The sequence below is a fragment of the Dipodomys spectabilis genome, unplaced genomic scaffold (assembly GCF_019054845.1).
Source record: "Dipodomys spectabilis isolate Male_0828 unplaced genomic scaffold, ASM1905484v1 ptg000087l, whole genome shotgun sequence".
NCBI lineage: Eukaryota > Metazoa > Chordata > Mammalia > Rodentia > Heteromyidae > Dipodomys > Dipodomys spectabilis.
In genome coordinates, this window is record NW_024870764.1 from 874,576 (window position 1) to 890,562 (window position 15,987).

Consider the following 15,987-nt stretch of genomic DNA (forward strand, 5'->3'; position numbering starts at 1 on the left):
ATCTGGGCTATAATAAGCTGGTGTTGTACATTCACCCTTTTGTGTGTACATGTGGATCATATTTACACCCTCTGTCTTCCTTAACTTATACAACTTTTTTTTGCCAGTCCTGGGCTTGAACTCAAGGCCTGGACATTGTTCCCTAAGCTCCTTCTGCTCAAGGTTGGCACTCTACCACTTGAGCCACAGCACTACTTCCAGCCTTTTCTCTTTATGTGGTACTGAGGAATCAAACCCAGGGCTTCATGCAAAAATGATATGAAAGCACCTAAGCCACATTCCCAGCACCTTATCTTACACTTTTAATGGAAACACCTTCTTGAGCCATGCATAGTGACAATATACCTCTAATTCCAGCTATTCGGGAAGTAGAGACAGGAGGGTGAAGCATTCAAGGCCATCCAGGACAAAGCTAAATTTATTTTATCTCAAATAAAAATAAAAAGAAGATGTTTGAAAGAGCTGGGTGATGGTGGCTCACACATATAATTCTAGTCAGTTAAAATGCTAGAATTGGTGGATCATGGTTCAAGTCCAGCTCAAGCAGAAAAGTTCCTGGTACCCCTTCTCATTCAAAGCAGTGCATCATAATTAGGATGACATCTGTCATCTTAATGGCAACAGGAAGCCTAAAATGGGTGCATGGCAGCCCAGGCACTTGATAACAAAAATGTTAGCAAGACCCTATCTGAAAAACAAACCAGTCTGGGTGCTGGTGATTTATGCTTGTAATCTCAGCTACTCAGAAGGTAGAAGCAGGAGGACTGGATTCCAAGGACAACACTGTCTAAAAATTAGCTAAAGCAAAAAGAAATGAGTATGTGGTCCAACTTGTAGAGTGTTAGCCTGGCAAGCCCAAGGCCCTCATTTCAAACCTCAGTGCTACCAGACGTCAGTGGCTGGCACCTGCAATCCTAACTACTCAGGAGGCTGAGATCTGAGTATCACAGTTCAAAACTAGCTCAAGCAGGGAAATCTGTGAGACTGAAAGATCAGGACCAAATATAATGGTGCATTCCTATGATCTCAGCACACAGAAGGATGAAAAGTTTGAAGCCTATCTAGGATCTATAGCAAGAGAACCTATATTAAAAATAGTAGTATGGCCAGGCGCTGGTGCTCATGCCTGTTATCCTAGCTTCTCAGGAGGTTGAGATCTGAGGACTGCGGTTCAAAGCCAGCCCAAGCAGGAAAGTCCGTGAAACTCTCATCTCCAGTTAACCACCAGAAACCATAAGTGGTGTGGTGGCTCAAAGTGGTAGAGCATTAGCGTTGAGCTGAGTAGCTCAGGGACAGCACCCAGGCCCAGAGTTCAAGCCCCAGGACCCATAAAAAATATTAATAATATGGAAATGGATATACCATGCTAACCCTAAGAAACTGGAGAGATTAATACCTTACAAAAGTGAATGCATCAAGAGGACATAGCAATCCTTAATGTTTATATATATTCCTAATCACAGCATTTTTGGTGTTTTTATTTCTGTGTGTGTGTGTGTTTGTGTGTGTGTGTGTGTGTGTGTGTGTGTGTGTGCATGTGCACACATGCACATGTGGCAGTACTGGGACTTGAACTCAGGCCCTAAGCACTGGTACTCAGTTTTTTTCATTCAAGGCTGGTGCCCTACCACTTAAGCCACAACTACAAATAAAGTAAAAAAAAATCAAACGCAAAACTGTTGTATGCCTTATTAAACATAAGATAAGCCACATCAGATTGTAAAGTATTTTATGAAGCCACTGTATGTGAACCATCCATCCAATCTTAAGAGATATCTGAAAAATAAACATTGAGAGAACCACCTTTGAGGAGTGTTCATTGTGGAAAAGCCTATAGATCAAAGTATTTTTTTTTCTTTTGTCGTTTGTGGTGCTTGAACTCTGGGCCTAGGGGCTGTCCCTGAGCCCTTCAGCTCAAGGTGAATGCTGTACCACTTGAGCCACAGTGCCACTTCCGGTTTTCTGGTGGTTAATTGAAGAAAAGAGTCTCAAGGACTTTCCTGCCAGGGCTGCTCAAATCTTTGTCTCCTGTGTAGCTAGGATTATAGGTGTGAGCAACCGGCACTTGGCCAGTATGGTCTTCTTGTATATGAAAACTTCACACTGGGTAGAGACTTTATAAGTGCCCTTGCAGTTAGATACTCTTCAGGGAACACAGCCATTTTAGAGGACACTTAAAATTCATTCTGGAGAAAAGCCTTTTTACATATGAACAGTGTGGGGAAGGCTTGTGGTATCAGTCTTCCCTGACTTATCACAGAAAGCAATCCATCAGACTGAAAAAGTGTCAAAGTATGTGTGAGTGTTGAAGGATCTTGTACCTCACAGAGAAACAAAGCCTTTAGTAAGAAAGCACACTTGTGTTGAGAATTCCAACTGCCATCTATGGGAAAACTTTACAGGTAAAATGGTACAGCTCATCAGATAACATATCCTGGAGATAAATGCAAACGTTGAACTTTAAAACATTTTAGAACCTGTATCAGCATGTGTGTGTGTTTCTTTTTCTTACAATGTTATTGTAATTAAAAACTAGTGAGCATGAGTTTATGTTTTAAAACTTGTTATGTAATCAATATGTTCTAGTGGCTCATGATTGTAACTCTAGCTACTGAGGAGCCTGACATCTGGAGGATTTTGAATTGATGTCAAGATTTGAGTTGGGCAGAAATTTCACTAGATTTCATCCCTAAAATAACCATTTAAAAGCCAAGATGAATATATGACTCAATGGAGGCATGCTAGTCATGAGAAAGGGTGAGATTTTACACTTAAACTGCCACAAAAATTATATGTTTTGTAAATTGGGTAGAATTGGAGTTTTATATTTTTGTATTAAAAGCTTTTAAAGAAAGCACAATGTTTTCCAGGCATCCATCTCCTGAGTGTATATTTTAAGAGTGGTTACTAGGGAACATATAGGCTGGCTGGGAAGAGATAAGAGGGACATAGAAAAAGCAGGGTGAATGGATGTAATGAATGTGTAACCTATGTATGTAGTGAAATTCCTGTATAGTTCAGTTTGTGTTTATTTTAATAACCAAGTTATATTTTAAAACATGTGTTGATAATAGTATAATTTGAGAAGTGATAGTCACAGATACAAATATTATAGAGGAGAAACAAGGGCAAATATTATAGAGGAGAAACTGTGAGCACGTACTATGTGTCTTGTGGTTGACATTTAATGCTGATATAACAATCAGAACAGCACTTACCTCAATACTGTCACATTCAGTATGAAGGATACAATATGAGCCTCAGGTACTGCACTTCCTATAGCATTCCTGTTTGTTCTACAGATACATGTTAATTCCAAGAGACTTATTAACACCTTGTCACCTAAAATGGGTAAAGAAAGCTGTTTGTTTTCATTTGAGAGATGAGCCCTAGGCAAATTCAGATTCATGTGAGTTCTTTTTTTCATTTTAAAACCAATCAAGGAGTATACATGAAGAGAAGAATTAAACAAGAGACTAATGTTTGGTTTTGTATAACAAGGGCCTGGTTTATGAGTCATTTAATCAAAAACATTTATTAAATATATGTTAATGATCCTGATATTGGGAATATAAAGATTTCTGAACCCTGATTCTAGAACTTCAAAACTAAGAGGAATGGAATTCTCACCCTTTTAATGTGCATGTGAGTTACGTGAATATATTTTGGCAAATACATAGTCAAGAGATTCGGAGTGGGGCACAAGGTTCCAACCAGTTTCTAGGTGATGCTGATGGTGCTGGTCCCACTGTGCAGGTGTAGCCTCTGTTCAAAAAACAATACAAGTAAATGGGAACCAGTGACTCATGGCTATCATCCTAGCTACTCAAGAGGCTCAGATCTGAGGATGGTTGTTTCAAGCCAGTCTGTGCAGGAAAGTCTCTGAGAAACTTATCACGGATTAACCAGCCTTAGGCCAGAAGTGGTGCTGTGACTCAAGTGGTAAAGTGCTAGTCTTAAATAAACCAGCCAAGGGACAACAATCAGGCCCTGGGTTTAGCTGCATAGGTAAACTTTTGTAGGAAAAGTTTCTTTTTCTTTTTTTATAATTTTATTGTAAAGGTGATGTACAGAGGGGTTACAGTTACATAAGTAAGGTAATGAGTATATTTCTTTTTGAATACTGTTACCCGCTCCTTTGTATTCTCCTACTTCCCCTTTCTGACTCATCTCTCCCCACCCAATTTGTAAAGTTCCTTTCCCCCATAGTGTCTAGTGAGTATCTCTCTTGTATTGGTTTACCCTTTGTCCCACCTTTTGTGTAATTACCTTTCCCTTCTCCAATAAGTTTCTTTTGAGCCACTGTTTCAAAGGACTCAGTCCCAACTTGATCAGCCCACTTCTTTGTGAGTTGTGGCATGAGATTTTTGCTGGTTAGTTGGAGATTTGAATCTCATGGACTGTTCTGCACAGGATGAGGCAATGTGAAGTGGAGCCAAGCTTCTCACATCATCGTGGCTCAGAAGTGGATTAAGACATGAGGGGCACACTGGCAATGCCCAGCTCCTGAAGGTGTTGCTACTTGCCAACAGTCCACAGTCAGGTTACCATACTTTTAACACATGGTCTTTACAGACCAACCCAGACCCAAACAATAGCACAATGCTCTACTTCACCTTAGCTTTAGCTTTTTTATTTTTCTATTTTGAATAAAGAAGTGTTTTCTAGAATGGGTTTGGAAGAAAGCTTGATTCTGGGTTCTTGGAGACCTAACAGTATAGGATGGGCTTCTCAAACTTTCATGTGATTAGCTGGGTACAGATGAGTTCTACCTCAAATCCTAGCTACTCAGGAAGCTGAGATCTAAGTACCCCAATTCGAAGCCATTCCAGATAATAATATCCATGAGACTCTTTCCTTCAGTTAACCTCCAAAACACTAGTAGTGGAACTATGACTCAAGTGGCAGAGCAGTAGCCTTGAGCAAAATAGCTCAAAGACAGAGACCAAGACCTGATTTCAAGCCCCATTACTTGCACAAAACAAACCAAAACACAAAACTCCTCTTTTGTGTACATGTGTCCTCTTCTCTTTCCATAAGAAAACCAATAAAAATATCCTTTGTGAGAAAAACAAAATGTAGACACCAAGATTTATCCAATAAGAAGTCATTTTATTATTGTGTTAGAATTCTGTTTTTCACAGTATTCTAAAGGGTCACAATGTATACGTAGAACGTTTATAAGCAGAAATAAAATCAATCCATGTAATTTACAAAACTAAATTTCTTCACTTTCAATCATTTTGATTTATGGGCTAGGATAGGGACAATTTAGATAGAAATTTTCTCAGCACAATTTTTGTTTAAAATATGGATGAGAAAGCCCCTGATCCTAGCAGGTATCCCCTTAGAGAGAAATGTGGATTCTTTTATGCAAAGGAAACCTCGTATTGAAAGTCAGTCTCTTAGATCAAATTATGTTCCTGGTTAGCAGTACGGGGAAACGTGGAGTTTTAGGCAAGTTCTCAAGCAATCAGGCACATATATGCCAAGAGCTGAGAGTCTTCTCTGTTACATATTTATTAGCACATATTAACTGTACAGTGTGTGAGGTTTCTTTAAAAAGATGTGCATAATTACATATACTCTGGCATGCATGAGCATGTGCAAGGGTATTTATATGTGCATACTGGAGCTTGAACCATGGGCCTGGGTACTGTTCCTTACTGATTTTTTTCTTACATCTGGCACTCTACTACTTAAACAACAGCTTCCCTTGTGGCTTTGTGCTTGTTAATTGTAGATAAGAATCTCATGAGATGGCAGAGGAGAAGCTGGAGGCTAAACAAGCTCCCACATCGAAAGTAGTTTTAGTGTTCCAGTGAACAGTCCTAGGCTAGAGAATCACACCAAGTGTGCCATTACAGTACAGAGAGTTTGGCCAGAGAGGAAAAATACAGGCAGCATGGTCAAGGAGACAGATCTGAGCACTTGCCCGTGTCCGCGGTGGTGGCAGTGTCTGCTGCCGAGGCCGCCACAGGACAAAGGTGCCAGACGCGGTGTGCAAGTGGATTCTATTCGCCACCAGCAAGAACTGACAAGGAGCAGAAATCTTCATCCTGCTGATTGCAGACTAGGGATGGCCCAGAAACCAAGAGGGTGGCGTGAGTACCCCCAAAATATCCTCACTCCTTCTCAAGAAGCAGCAGAGGTAAGTTAGCCCCTCCCCCACCACCAGAGATCTCCATCTTTGATACTGACAAAGGCCAAGTCCGAGCAGCTAGTCCAACTCAGGCCTTGGAAGAAAATAATAGGAATCATTCAACAGGTCACAGGAACCTGACTTGACCTGACCAGCTTAGCTCCACCCAGGGGAAAGTCACTCTTCCCAAGCAGAGAAAACTCTGCCCTGGAGGAGTGACTTTCTTCACTGGGTAAACAGAGCCAGAGGCTTCCCTTCCCCTCTGCAGCCTTGGCAGCATGACCAGCAACCGGAGGGGTAAAAGACAAACAATTGAAATTCAGTATACATAAAACCTGAGAATGGCTTCAGGCTGGGCTCTGAGAGTGTTTCAGGAACTAGCCCCTCAGGGAAAAGCTACTGATTGCTGATAGGCCTCAACCCTACTCAGAACCTACCCTCATCACAGCAATTCCTAGTTAGAGGAAACAGCCATTTCCCTCTTTTGTGATACTCAAAGCAGATCTCACTCACACTGAACTAGCCTTGGAGGAGGATCACAAAGTCCTAGCTTCTTCCTGCCTGCTCAAATAAACTGACTTAAGTAACTGACTTCAAATTAAAATTAGTGAAAAGAGATAAAGAAGGTTGTTACATACTAATTAAGGGATCTCTTCTTCAGGAGGATATTACAATTCTAAATATCTATTCACCAAACAACAGAGCACCCAAATTTATCCAAGAAATACTACTTTCCCTCAAATCTCACCAGATCCAAAGGTATTAATTGTTGGGGACTTTAACACGCTGCTGTCCCCACTAGATAGATCAACCTGGCAAAATCTCAACAGAGATATGACAGATCTAAACAACTGCATAGATTTAACAGATATCTACCAAGTATTTCACCCAGAAGCATCAGAATACACTTTCTTCTCAGCAGCACACGGAACATTTTCCTAAATAGACCACATTTAAAGTCACAAACTAAATTGTCCAAATTCAGAAACATTGAAGTTATGCCATGAATCAAACAGGATTCATTTCAGGGATGCAAAGCTGGTTAAATATACACAAACAAATCAATATAATTCATCACATCAACAGGAGCAAGGATAAGAACCACATGGTTATCTCAATAGAAGCAGAAAAAGCATTTGAAAAGATAGAGCACCCTGTTATGATGAAGGCTCTGGAAAAACTAGGAATCCATGGAACATTCCTCAATACAATAAAGGCTGTATATGACAAACCTACAGCCAGCATTAAACTTAATGGTGAAAAACTAAAGCCATTTCCTCTTAACTCAGGAATGAGACAAGGATGTCCACTCTCTCCACTTCTCTTCAATCAAGTATTAGAATGCCTAGCTACAGCAATAAGACAAGATGCAAACATAAAGGGGATCCAAATAGGGAAAGAAGAAGTAAAACTCTCCCTCTTTGCAGATGACATGATCTTGTATTTAAGGAATTCCCCGGACTCCACTCCCAAATTACTCAAGCTGATTCAAAACTTTGGCAAAGTAGCATGGTATAAAATTAACCCTCAAAAATCAAGGGCTTTTCTGTATGCCGACAATGAGAAAAGTGTGGCTGAAATTAGGAAAGAAACTCCATTTGCAATAGCACCACAAAAAATAAAATACCTAGGAATTAACTTAACCAAAGAAGTGAAGGACTTGTATGATGAAAACTTTAAAAACCTGAAAAGGAAATCAAAACAGAACTTAGAATGTGGCAAAAACTCCCATGCTCCTGGATTGGAAAAATCAACACCGTGAAAATGGCAATACTTCCCAAAGCTATCTACAAATTCAATGCGATACCTATCAATATTCCAACCTCATTCTTCAAGGAAATAGCAGAGGCAATCCAAAAATTCATATGGAACAATAAAAGACCCCGAATAGCAAGAATGATCCTCAACAGAAAGAACACTGCTGGAGGAATATCAATACCAAATTTCAAACACTACTACAAGTCCATAGTAATCAAAACAGCTTGGTACTGGCACAAGAACAGACCTCAGGACCAATGGAATACAATTGAAAACCCAGAAATGAACCTACAGACATATAGCCATCTAATCTTCGATAAGGGAGCTAAAAAAATAGAATGGAAGAAAGACAGCCTCTTTAGTAAATGGTGCTGGCAAAATTGGTTAAACACCTGCAGAAAACTAAATCTAGACCGTTATATATCACCCTGCACCAGAATCAACTCCAAATGGATCAAAGACCTCGAAGTCAAAGCAGACACCCTGAAAACATTACAGGACGGAATAGGAGAAATCCTAGATCTCCTTGGCACAGGCTGAAATTACCTTAATAGAGACCTAGAAACACAACAAATGGGATTGCATGAAGCTGCAGATTTTCTGCATGGCAAAGGACATAGCTAGCAAGATCAATAGAAAGCCCACAGATTGGGAGAAGATCTTCACTAGCCATACGATGGATAACGGTCTCATATCTAAAATATACTTGGAATTCAAAAAATTAAATCCCCCAACAACAAATCCTCAAAGAAACAACTGCTCAATAAACAAGTGGGCTAAAGACTTAAAGAGAAACTTCTCTGAAGAGGAAATAAGAATGACCAATAGACATATCATTAAGAAATGCTCAACCTCTCTAGCCATAAAAGAAATGCAAATCAAAACAACATTGAGATACCACCTCACCCCAGTTAGAATGGCTATAATCAAGAACTCTAATAACAACAGATGCTGGAGGGGATGTGGCCAAAAGGGAACCCTACTACATTGTTGGTGGAATGTAACACTTGGTGAACAAGTATTCAACCACTTTTGAAAGCAGTATGGAGGTTCCTCAAAAGACTCCATATAGAGCTCTCCTATGACCCAGCAATCCCACTTTTGGGCATTTACCCAAATGATCACAAACAAGACCATACTAAAGCTACCAGCACAACTATGTTTATTGCAGCATTATTTACCATAGCCTAGATATGGATCCAAACCAGGTGCCCCTCAGTAGATGAATGGATCAAGAAAATGTGGTATATATACACAATGGAATTTTATGCCTCCATCAGAACGAATGACATTTCCCCATCTGTTAGGAAATAGAAAGGCTTGGAAAAAATTATATTAAGTGAAGTAAGCCAGGCCCAAAGAAACATAGGTCCCATGGTTTCCCTTATTTGCAATATCTAGTATATGTATGAGTCAAGCGGAAAAGGTCAGATAATGTGATGTTAGGAAAACGAACCCTTAAATATGTATTTTAATGTTTTTTTCTTTCATGCATGTGTTTCTAACGCATTTATAAGATTATTTCTTTGTTGCTTTGTATGTCCCTCCCCCACAGTGTAAACCCCCGCTTTCACTATATTTGATGTCAGTATAACTTGTGGAGGAGATGGGAACAAACAAGTCATTTAAGGATTCAGGTGGACCTGTTGCAACAATGAGAAGTACAAAATGTCATGTCATAAACGAGCTTTACAATAAACATAGTTGTGCTGGTAGCTTTAGTGTGGTCTTGTTTGTAAACATTTGGGTAAATGCCCAAAAGTGGGATTGCTGGGTCATAGGGGAGTTCTATGTGAAGTCTTTTGAGGAACCTCCATACTGCTTTCCAAAGTGGTTGAACAAGTTTACATTCCCACCAACAATGAAGTAAGGTTCCTTTGTGTCCACATCCCCTCCAGCATCTGTTGTTGTTAGAGTTCTTGATTTTTGCCGTTCTAACTGGAGTGAGGTGATATCTCAATGTTGTTTTGATTTGCATTTCTTTTATGGCTAGGGATGTTGAACATTTCTTCATGTGTCTATTGGCCATCCTTCTTTCTTCTTCAGAGAAGTTTCTCTTTAAGTCTTTCGCCCACTTATTTATTGGGCAGTTGTTTCTTTGAGGATTTGTTGGTGGTGGGTTTAATTTTTTGAGTTCCAAGTATATTTTAGATATGAGACCCTTGTCCGTTGTATGGCTAGTAAAGATCTTCTCCCAATCCGTGGGCTTTCTTTTTTTTTATTTTATTTTATTTTATTTTATTTGAAAACATACTGTACAGAGGGGTTACAATTACATGGGCAGGAAAATGCATACATTTCTTACCAAGCATTGCAGCCTCCTCCTTTGTTTACCCTTCACCTCCCTTCCCAGCCTCCCCCCTCCCCCCCACCCAATCATACCCCCCCTCCCTCCCCCCCACCGACATTGTAAAGCTGGTTTTGACATGACATTTTGTACTTCTCATTGTTGCAACAGGCCCACCTGAATCCTTAAATGACTTGTTTGTCCCCGTCTCCTCCACATGTTACACTGTGGGGGAGGGACATACAAAGCAACAAAGAAATAATATTATAAATGCGTTAGAAACACATGCATGAATGAAACAAAAACATTAAAATACATATTTGAGGGTTCGTTTTCCTAACATCACATTCTCTGACTTTTTCCGCTTGACTCATACCTATACTAGATATTGCAAATAAGGGAAACCATGGGACCTATGTTTCTTTGGGCCTGGCTTACTTCACTTAATATAATTTTTTCCAAGCCTTTCCATTTCCTAACAAATGGGGCAATGTCATTCTTTCTGATGGAGGCATAGAATTCCATTGTGTATATATACCACATCTTCTTGATCCATTCATCTACTGAGGGGCATCTGGGTTGGTTCCATATCTTAGCTATGGTAAATAATGCTGCAATAAACATAGTTGTGCTGGTAGCTTTAGTGTGGCCTTGTTTGTGGTCATTTGGGTAAATGCCCAAAAGTGGGATTGCTGGGTCATTGGGGAGCTCTATATGGAGTCTTTTGAGGAACCTCCATACTGCTTTCCAAAGTGGTTGAACAAGTTTACATTCCCACCAACAATGAAGTAAGGTTCTTTTCTGTCCACATCCCCTCCAGCATCTGTTGTTGTTAGAGTTCTTGATTTTTGCTGTTCTAACTGGAGTGAGGTGATATCTCAATGTTGTTTTGATTTGCATTTCTTTTATGGCTAGGGATGTTGAACATTTCTTCATGTGTCTATTGGCCATCCTTCTTTCTTCTTCAGAGAAGCTTCTCTTTAGGTCTTTCGCCCACTTACTTATTGGGCAGTTGTTTCTTTGAGGATTTGTTGTTGGGTGGTTTAATTTTTTGAGTTCCAAGTATATTTTAGATATGAGACCCTTGTCCGTTGTATGGCTAGTAAAGATCTTCTCCCAATCCGTGGGCTTTCTATTGATCTTGCTAGCTATGTCATTTGCCCTGCAGAAGCTCTGCAACTTTATGCAATCCCATTTGTTTATTGCAGCATTATTTACCATAGCTAAGATATGGAACCAACCCAGATGCCCCTCAGTAGATGAATGGATCAAGAAATTGGTATATATACACAATGGAATTCTATGCCTCCATCAGAAAGAATGACATTGCCCCATTTGTTAGGAAATGGAAAAACTTGGAAAAAATTATATTAAGTGAAGTAAGCCAGGCCCAAAGAAACATAGGTCCCATGGTTTCCCTTATTTGCAATATCTAGTATATGTATGAGTCAAGCGGAAAAGGTCAGATAATGTGATGTCAGGAAAATGAACCCTTAGATATGTATTTTAATGTTTTTTTCTTTCATGCATGTGTTTCTAACGCATTTATAAGATTATCTCTTTGTTGCTTTGTATGTCCCTCCCCCACAGTATAACCCCTGCTTTCACTATATTTGATGTCAGTATAACTTGTGGAGGAGATGGGGAAAAACCAGTTGTTTAAGGATAAGGTGGACCTGTTGCAACAATGAGAAGTACAAAAGTTGTCATGTCCAAAACGAGCTTTACAACGTCGGTGCGGGGGGTGGAGGGGAAGGGGGGAAGGAGAAGGATTGGGATTGGAGGGGAGGGGGGAGGCTGGGAAGGGATGTGAAGGGTAAACCAAAGGAGGAGGCTGCAATGCTTGGTAAGAAATGTACGCATTATCCTGCCCATGTAATTGTAACCCCTCTGTACAGTATGTTCACAAATAAAATAAAATTAAATTTAAAAAAATGAGCTTTACAATGTCGGTGTGGGGGGGAGGGGGGGAAGGATTGGGTGTGGGGGAGGGGGGAGGCTGGGAAGGGAGGTGAAGGGTAAACAAAGGAGGAGGCTGCAATGCTTGGTAAGAAATGTATGCATTATCCTGCCCATGTAATTGTAACCCCTCTGTACAGTATGTTCTCAAATAAAATAAAATTAAATTAAAAAAAAGAAAAATCATACATTCTGATTTTTACTATTTCCCTTTAAAATGACAGAGATGTCCATCTTAGCATGACTCAGTTTTTAAAAATCTATGAAACATTTAGAAGCCAAATGAGTAACTTTAAAGACAACTCACACCTGGGATTAGCTCAATCTCACTAAAATACAAAACTTTAGTCTGTGGTTAACAGATGCTATATTTAGTGGACAAAGTGAAATTGCATATCTCCCTTAAATGACTATTTCTGCATATTTGCTACAATACCATAAACATTTAATTCATAACCTTGAATAGCATTGTGTTTTAGTATACAAAAGAAAATGACTGTGATTATTTTAGCTGGGATTAGTGGTGTTCAATAATATAATCAAGACAGGAAGGCATACACTTAACTTTTGCTTAACTAAGACAAACGTTAATATCCTCTGGCCACTTTTTGCAGAGATTTTGGGTACATTATGATCAAAATTACATAAAACTTGTCAGCAAAGTTTATTTACACAAAATGAAATCATATTGATTTATAGAACAGAATACTTTTCTAAAAAAATGGGATGATGCTAGCAGTGCTCTCGAATCCAGGCTTGGTGAAGTTGCTCAAAATTAAAAGCCTTGGGAAGAATGATTTCTGTCCATGACTCCACAATTCAATGTAATAGTTACAGGTTGTATTTTAAATCACCCCAGAACAATTTAAGTATGGAAATATATTCTCAATAACCATCCTAGATACAAGTTTTATAAGTGACCAATTTCAGTATTATTCTATCAAAACAGAAGTATAAATTCCTTTCAAAAACTGAATCTGTGAAAGCTGTTTTCCCTATTAGCAGCCATATAGCTATGAATAGCATGCTTAATACATGCTCACATGATCAACCTAGTGACACCTTCTAAATTGATTACTTGGGATCAGCACACCCCAGTTAGTTTCCCCTGCAGACTGAGTGTGGACAGCCCAGGGAGCAGCTTCAAGAATGACCTGACCAGTTTATGGTTTTATATATTAATTTTTTTTTAATTCATGAGTTTTGAACTCAGAGACTAGCCACTGTCTCTGAGCATTTACACTCAAGGCTAGCAGTCTACCACTTTGAGCTACAGTTCCACTTCTGGTATTCTGGTGGTTAATTTGGAGACAATAGTCTCAAGGACATTCTTGCTTGGACTAGCTTCAGACTACAATCTTCATATCTTTTGAGCCTTTTGAGTTACTAGAATTACATGCATGAGCCACCAGCATCTTAGTAACAGTAGGAAGTTTTGAGCAAATAGCATTCCCTCCTCTTGACTCTGGTAAGTTGCTGTTATTATGTAGATTTGAGAAAAATTATTTGAAGAAAACAAATTATTATACTTGAATATTTTTGATATGGATGGCAAATAAGATGAAAATCAGATCTATCCTGATTTGTATTTTTTTAAATGCCAGTACTAAGGCTTGAACTCAGGTCCTGGATGCTGTCCCTGAACATCTTGGCTCAAGTTTAACACTCCATCACATCATCCACAGCTCTACTACTGCTTGTTGGTGATGAATTAGAGATTAGAGTCTCATGGACTTTCCTGCCAGGCTGGCTTTGGATGATCACCATTCAGACCTCAGTCTCCTGCATAGGTAGAATTAGACCTGTGAGTCCCAAGTTGCCAGCTATCAAGTTTTCAAAATAACCTACAGAGTTTATCATCATGCTTAAAAATTTACTTTAGTTATTTCTTAGATAAATGTCACAGGGTTTTGACTAACCCTTCGTTTATTTTTTTGTGTTTGTTTTTTGTTTTGTTTTGTGTCAGGTCTGGTGTTTGAACTCTGTGCCAGGGTGCTGTCACTTAGCTTTTTCTTTCAGGGTTGGAACTCTGACACTTGAGCCATGGTTGAGCTTCCAGCCTTTTGCTGGCTAACAGGACATAAGAATCTCAGAGAATTTTGCTTCTGGCCTGTATTTGGACTGATACTCAGTTCAAAGCCTCCTTTATACCTAGATTATAGGTATGAGCCCCTGATGCCTGACTAATTTTCTTGATAACCACAAAAGGTGATCAAACAATAAGTACCTTTGTAAAAATTGTTGGTGAGTTGGCTCTGAAGTTTTTATGTTCCATACACCTTTACTTATCAGGGAACAGAAAAGCCATATGGTTTCATTAAGAGAACAATAGGCAGGCACTGATGGCTCACACCTGAAATCTTAGTTTCTCGGGAAGCTGAGTTCTGAAGATCTTGGCTAGAAGCCGGCCTGGGCAGGAAAGTCCATGAGACTCATCTCCAATTCACCATCAGGATATCAGAAGTGAAGCTGTTGCTAGTTTTGAGCAAAAAAGCTCAGAGGCAGTGCCTAGGCCATCAGTTCTAGCCCAATGATCTACCAAAACCCTCCACTAAACTTCAAAAATGAAAACATCAACACAAACTATACAATGGCAGGCACTGATTTCTCAGCCAATTGAGAGGCTGAAAATGGGGGGATGACAGCTCCAGGCCAGCTAGGGCAGAAAAGTTTTCGAGCTCTCTTCTCAAGGAAGTGCTACACATGGTGGTGTGCATGCTATCCTAGCTATATTGGCAAGAGTAACATGGGAGCATCATATCCAAGTGCACACCCAGGCAAGACATGAAACCTATCTTAAAAAGAGTGTCTTATATCCTCAAAATAACCAGCTAAACATAAGACTATAGCCTGGCTCACATTGAGAACATAAACATGGTAATTATGAGTCCCAGTGTTCAAATTCCAGTACCACCAAAACAAATGGAAATAATGTGGAATTTATTCAAATAGCAATAAGCCTTCTGAAGTTTTCTTAACATAGCTACCTCAGTAGGAGTATTTGCAAAATTCCTTATCAAATGCCTATTTCTTTCTTATTTCTTTTGAGATGTGGTCTTGCTATGTTGTTCAGACTGGCAAGGATTTCTGGGCCCAAGTGCACAACTGCCTGTGTCTCAAAAGTAGTTGGAATAACAGGCAGATACCATCACACCCAGCTTTCAACTGCCTAAAAAATTAAATTAATGGGGTGAGGTATGGCTTAATTGGTAGAGTATCTGCTTAGCAAGTGTGAGCTCCTGAGTTGAGTCTCCATTAAAGCCCTCAAAAAATAGTTGTACAAAGCATTATGTCAACTCTGTGTCTCAAATATCATTAGCCATATAATAAAGCAAGTAGGAAGCAATGATCATGTATCTTGAAAACTGTGCCTAGCTTTTCATTCTACTTCATTAAGAAGCCAGTTATCCATCTAAGTGATACATAAACAATGAGATGTATTCTTAAACAACTATCATGGAGCTGAATAGTTGAAATTGTTATATTTGAAAGAACATTTAATTAGGATTAAAGTCATGAAGTGGCAGTCACTTGGCTTTTCTAAGAAGAGCTTACTGGAAGAGAATTCAGTAGCTTTAAAATTGATTGAAACTAGTGAATTTAAATGTACTATGTTTTCAATGATTCAGTATTCAACTAGTTATTTTAACTACCCTTTAATAACTTTAGCATTCATAAAAAAGTGCACAGAAACCTAGTGTTAAACTCAGCATATAAAAATTGAAAACAGCTGAATACAAAGTTCTTGGTCCCACTGTTTCACACTCCATCTGAATATCTGTGAAGTTGTAGAAGCTGTCTACATCACCACATGCTGTATCCTTTTCTTTTTTTTTTAAAT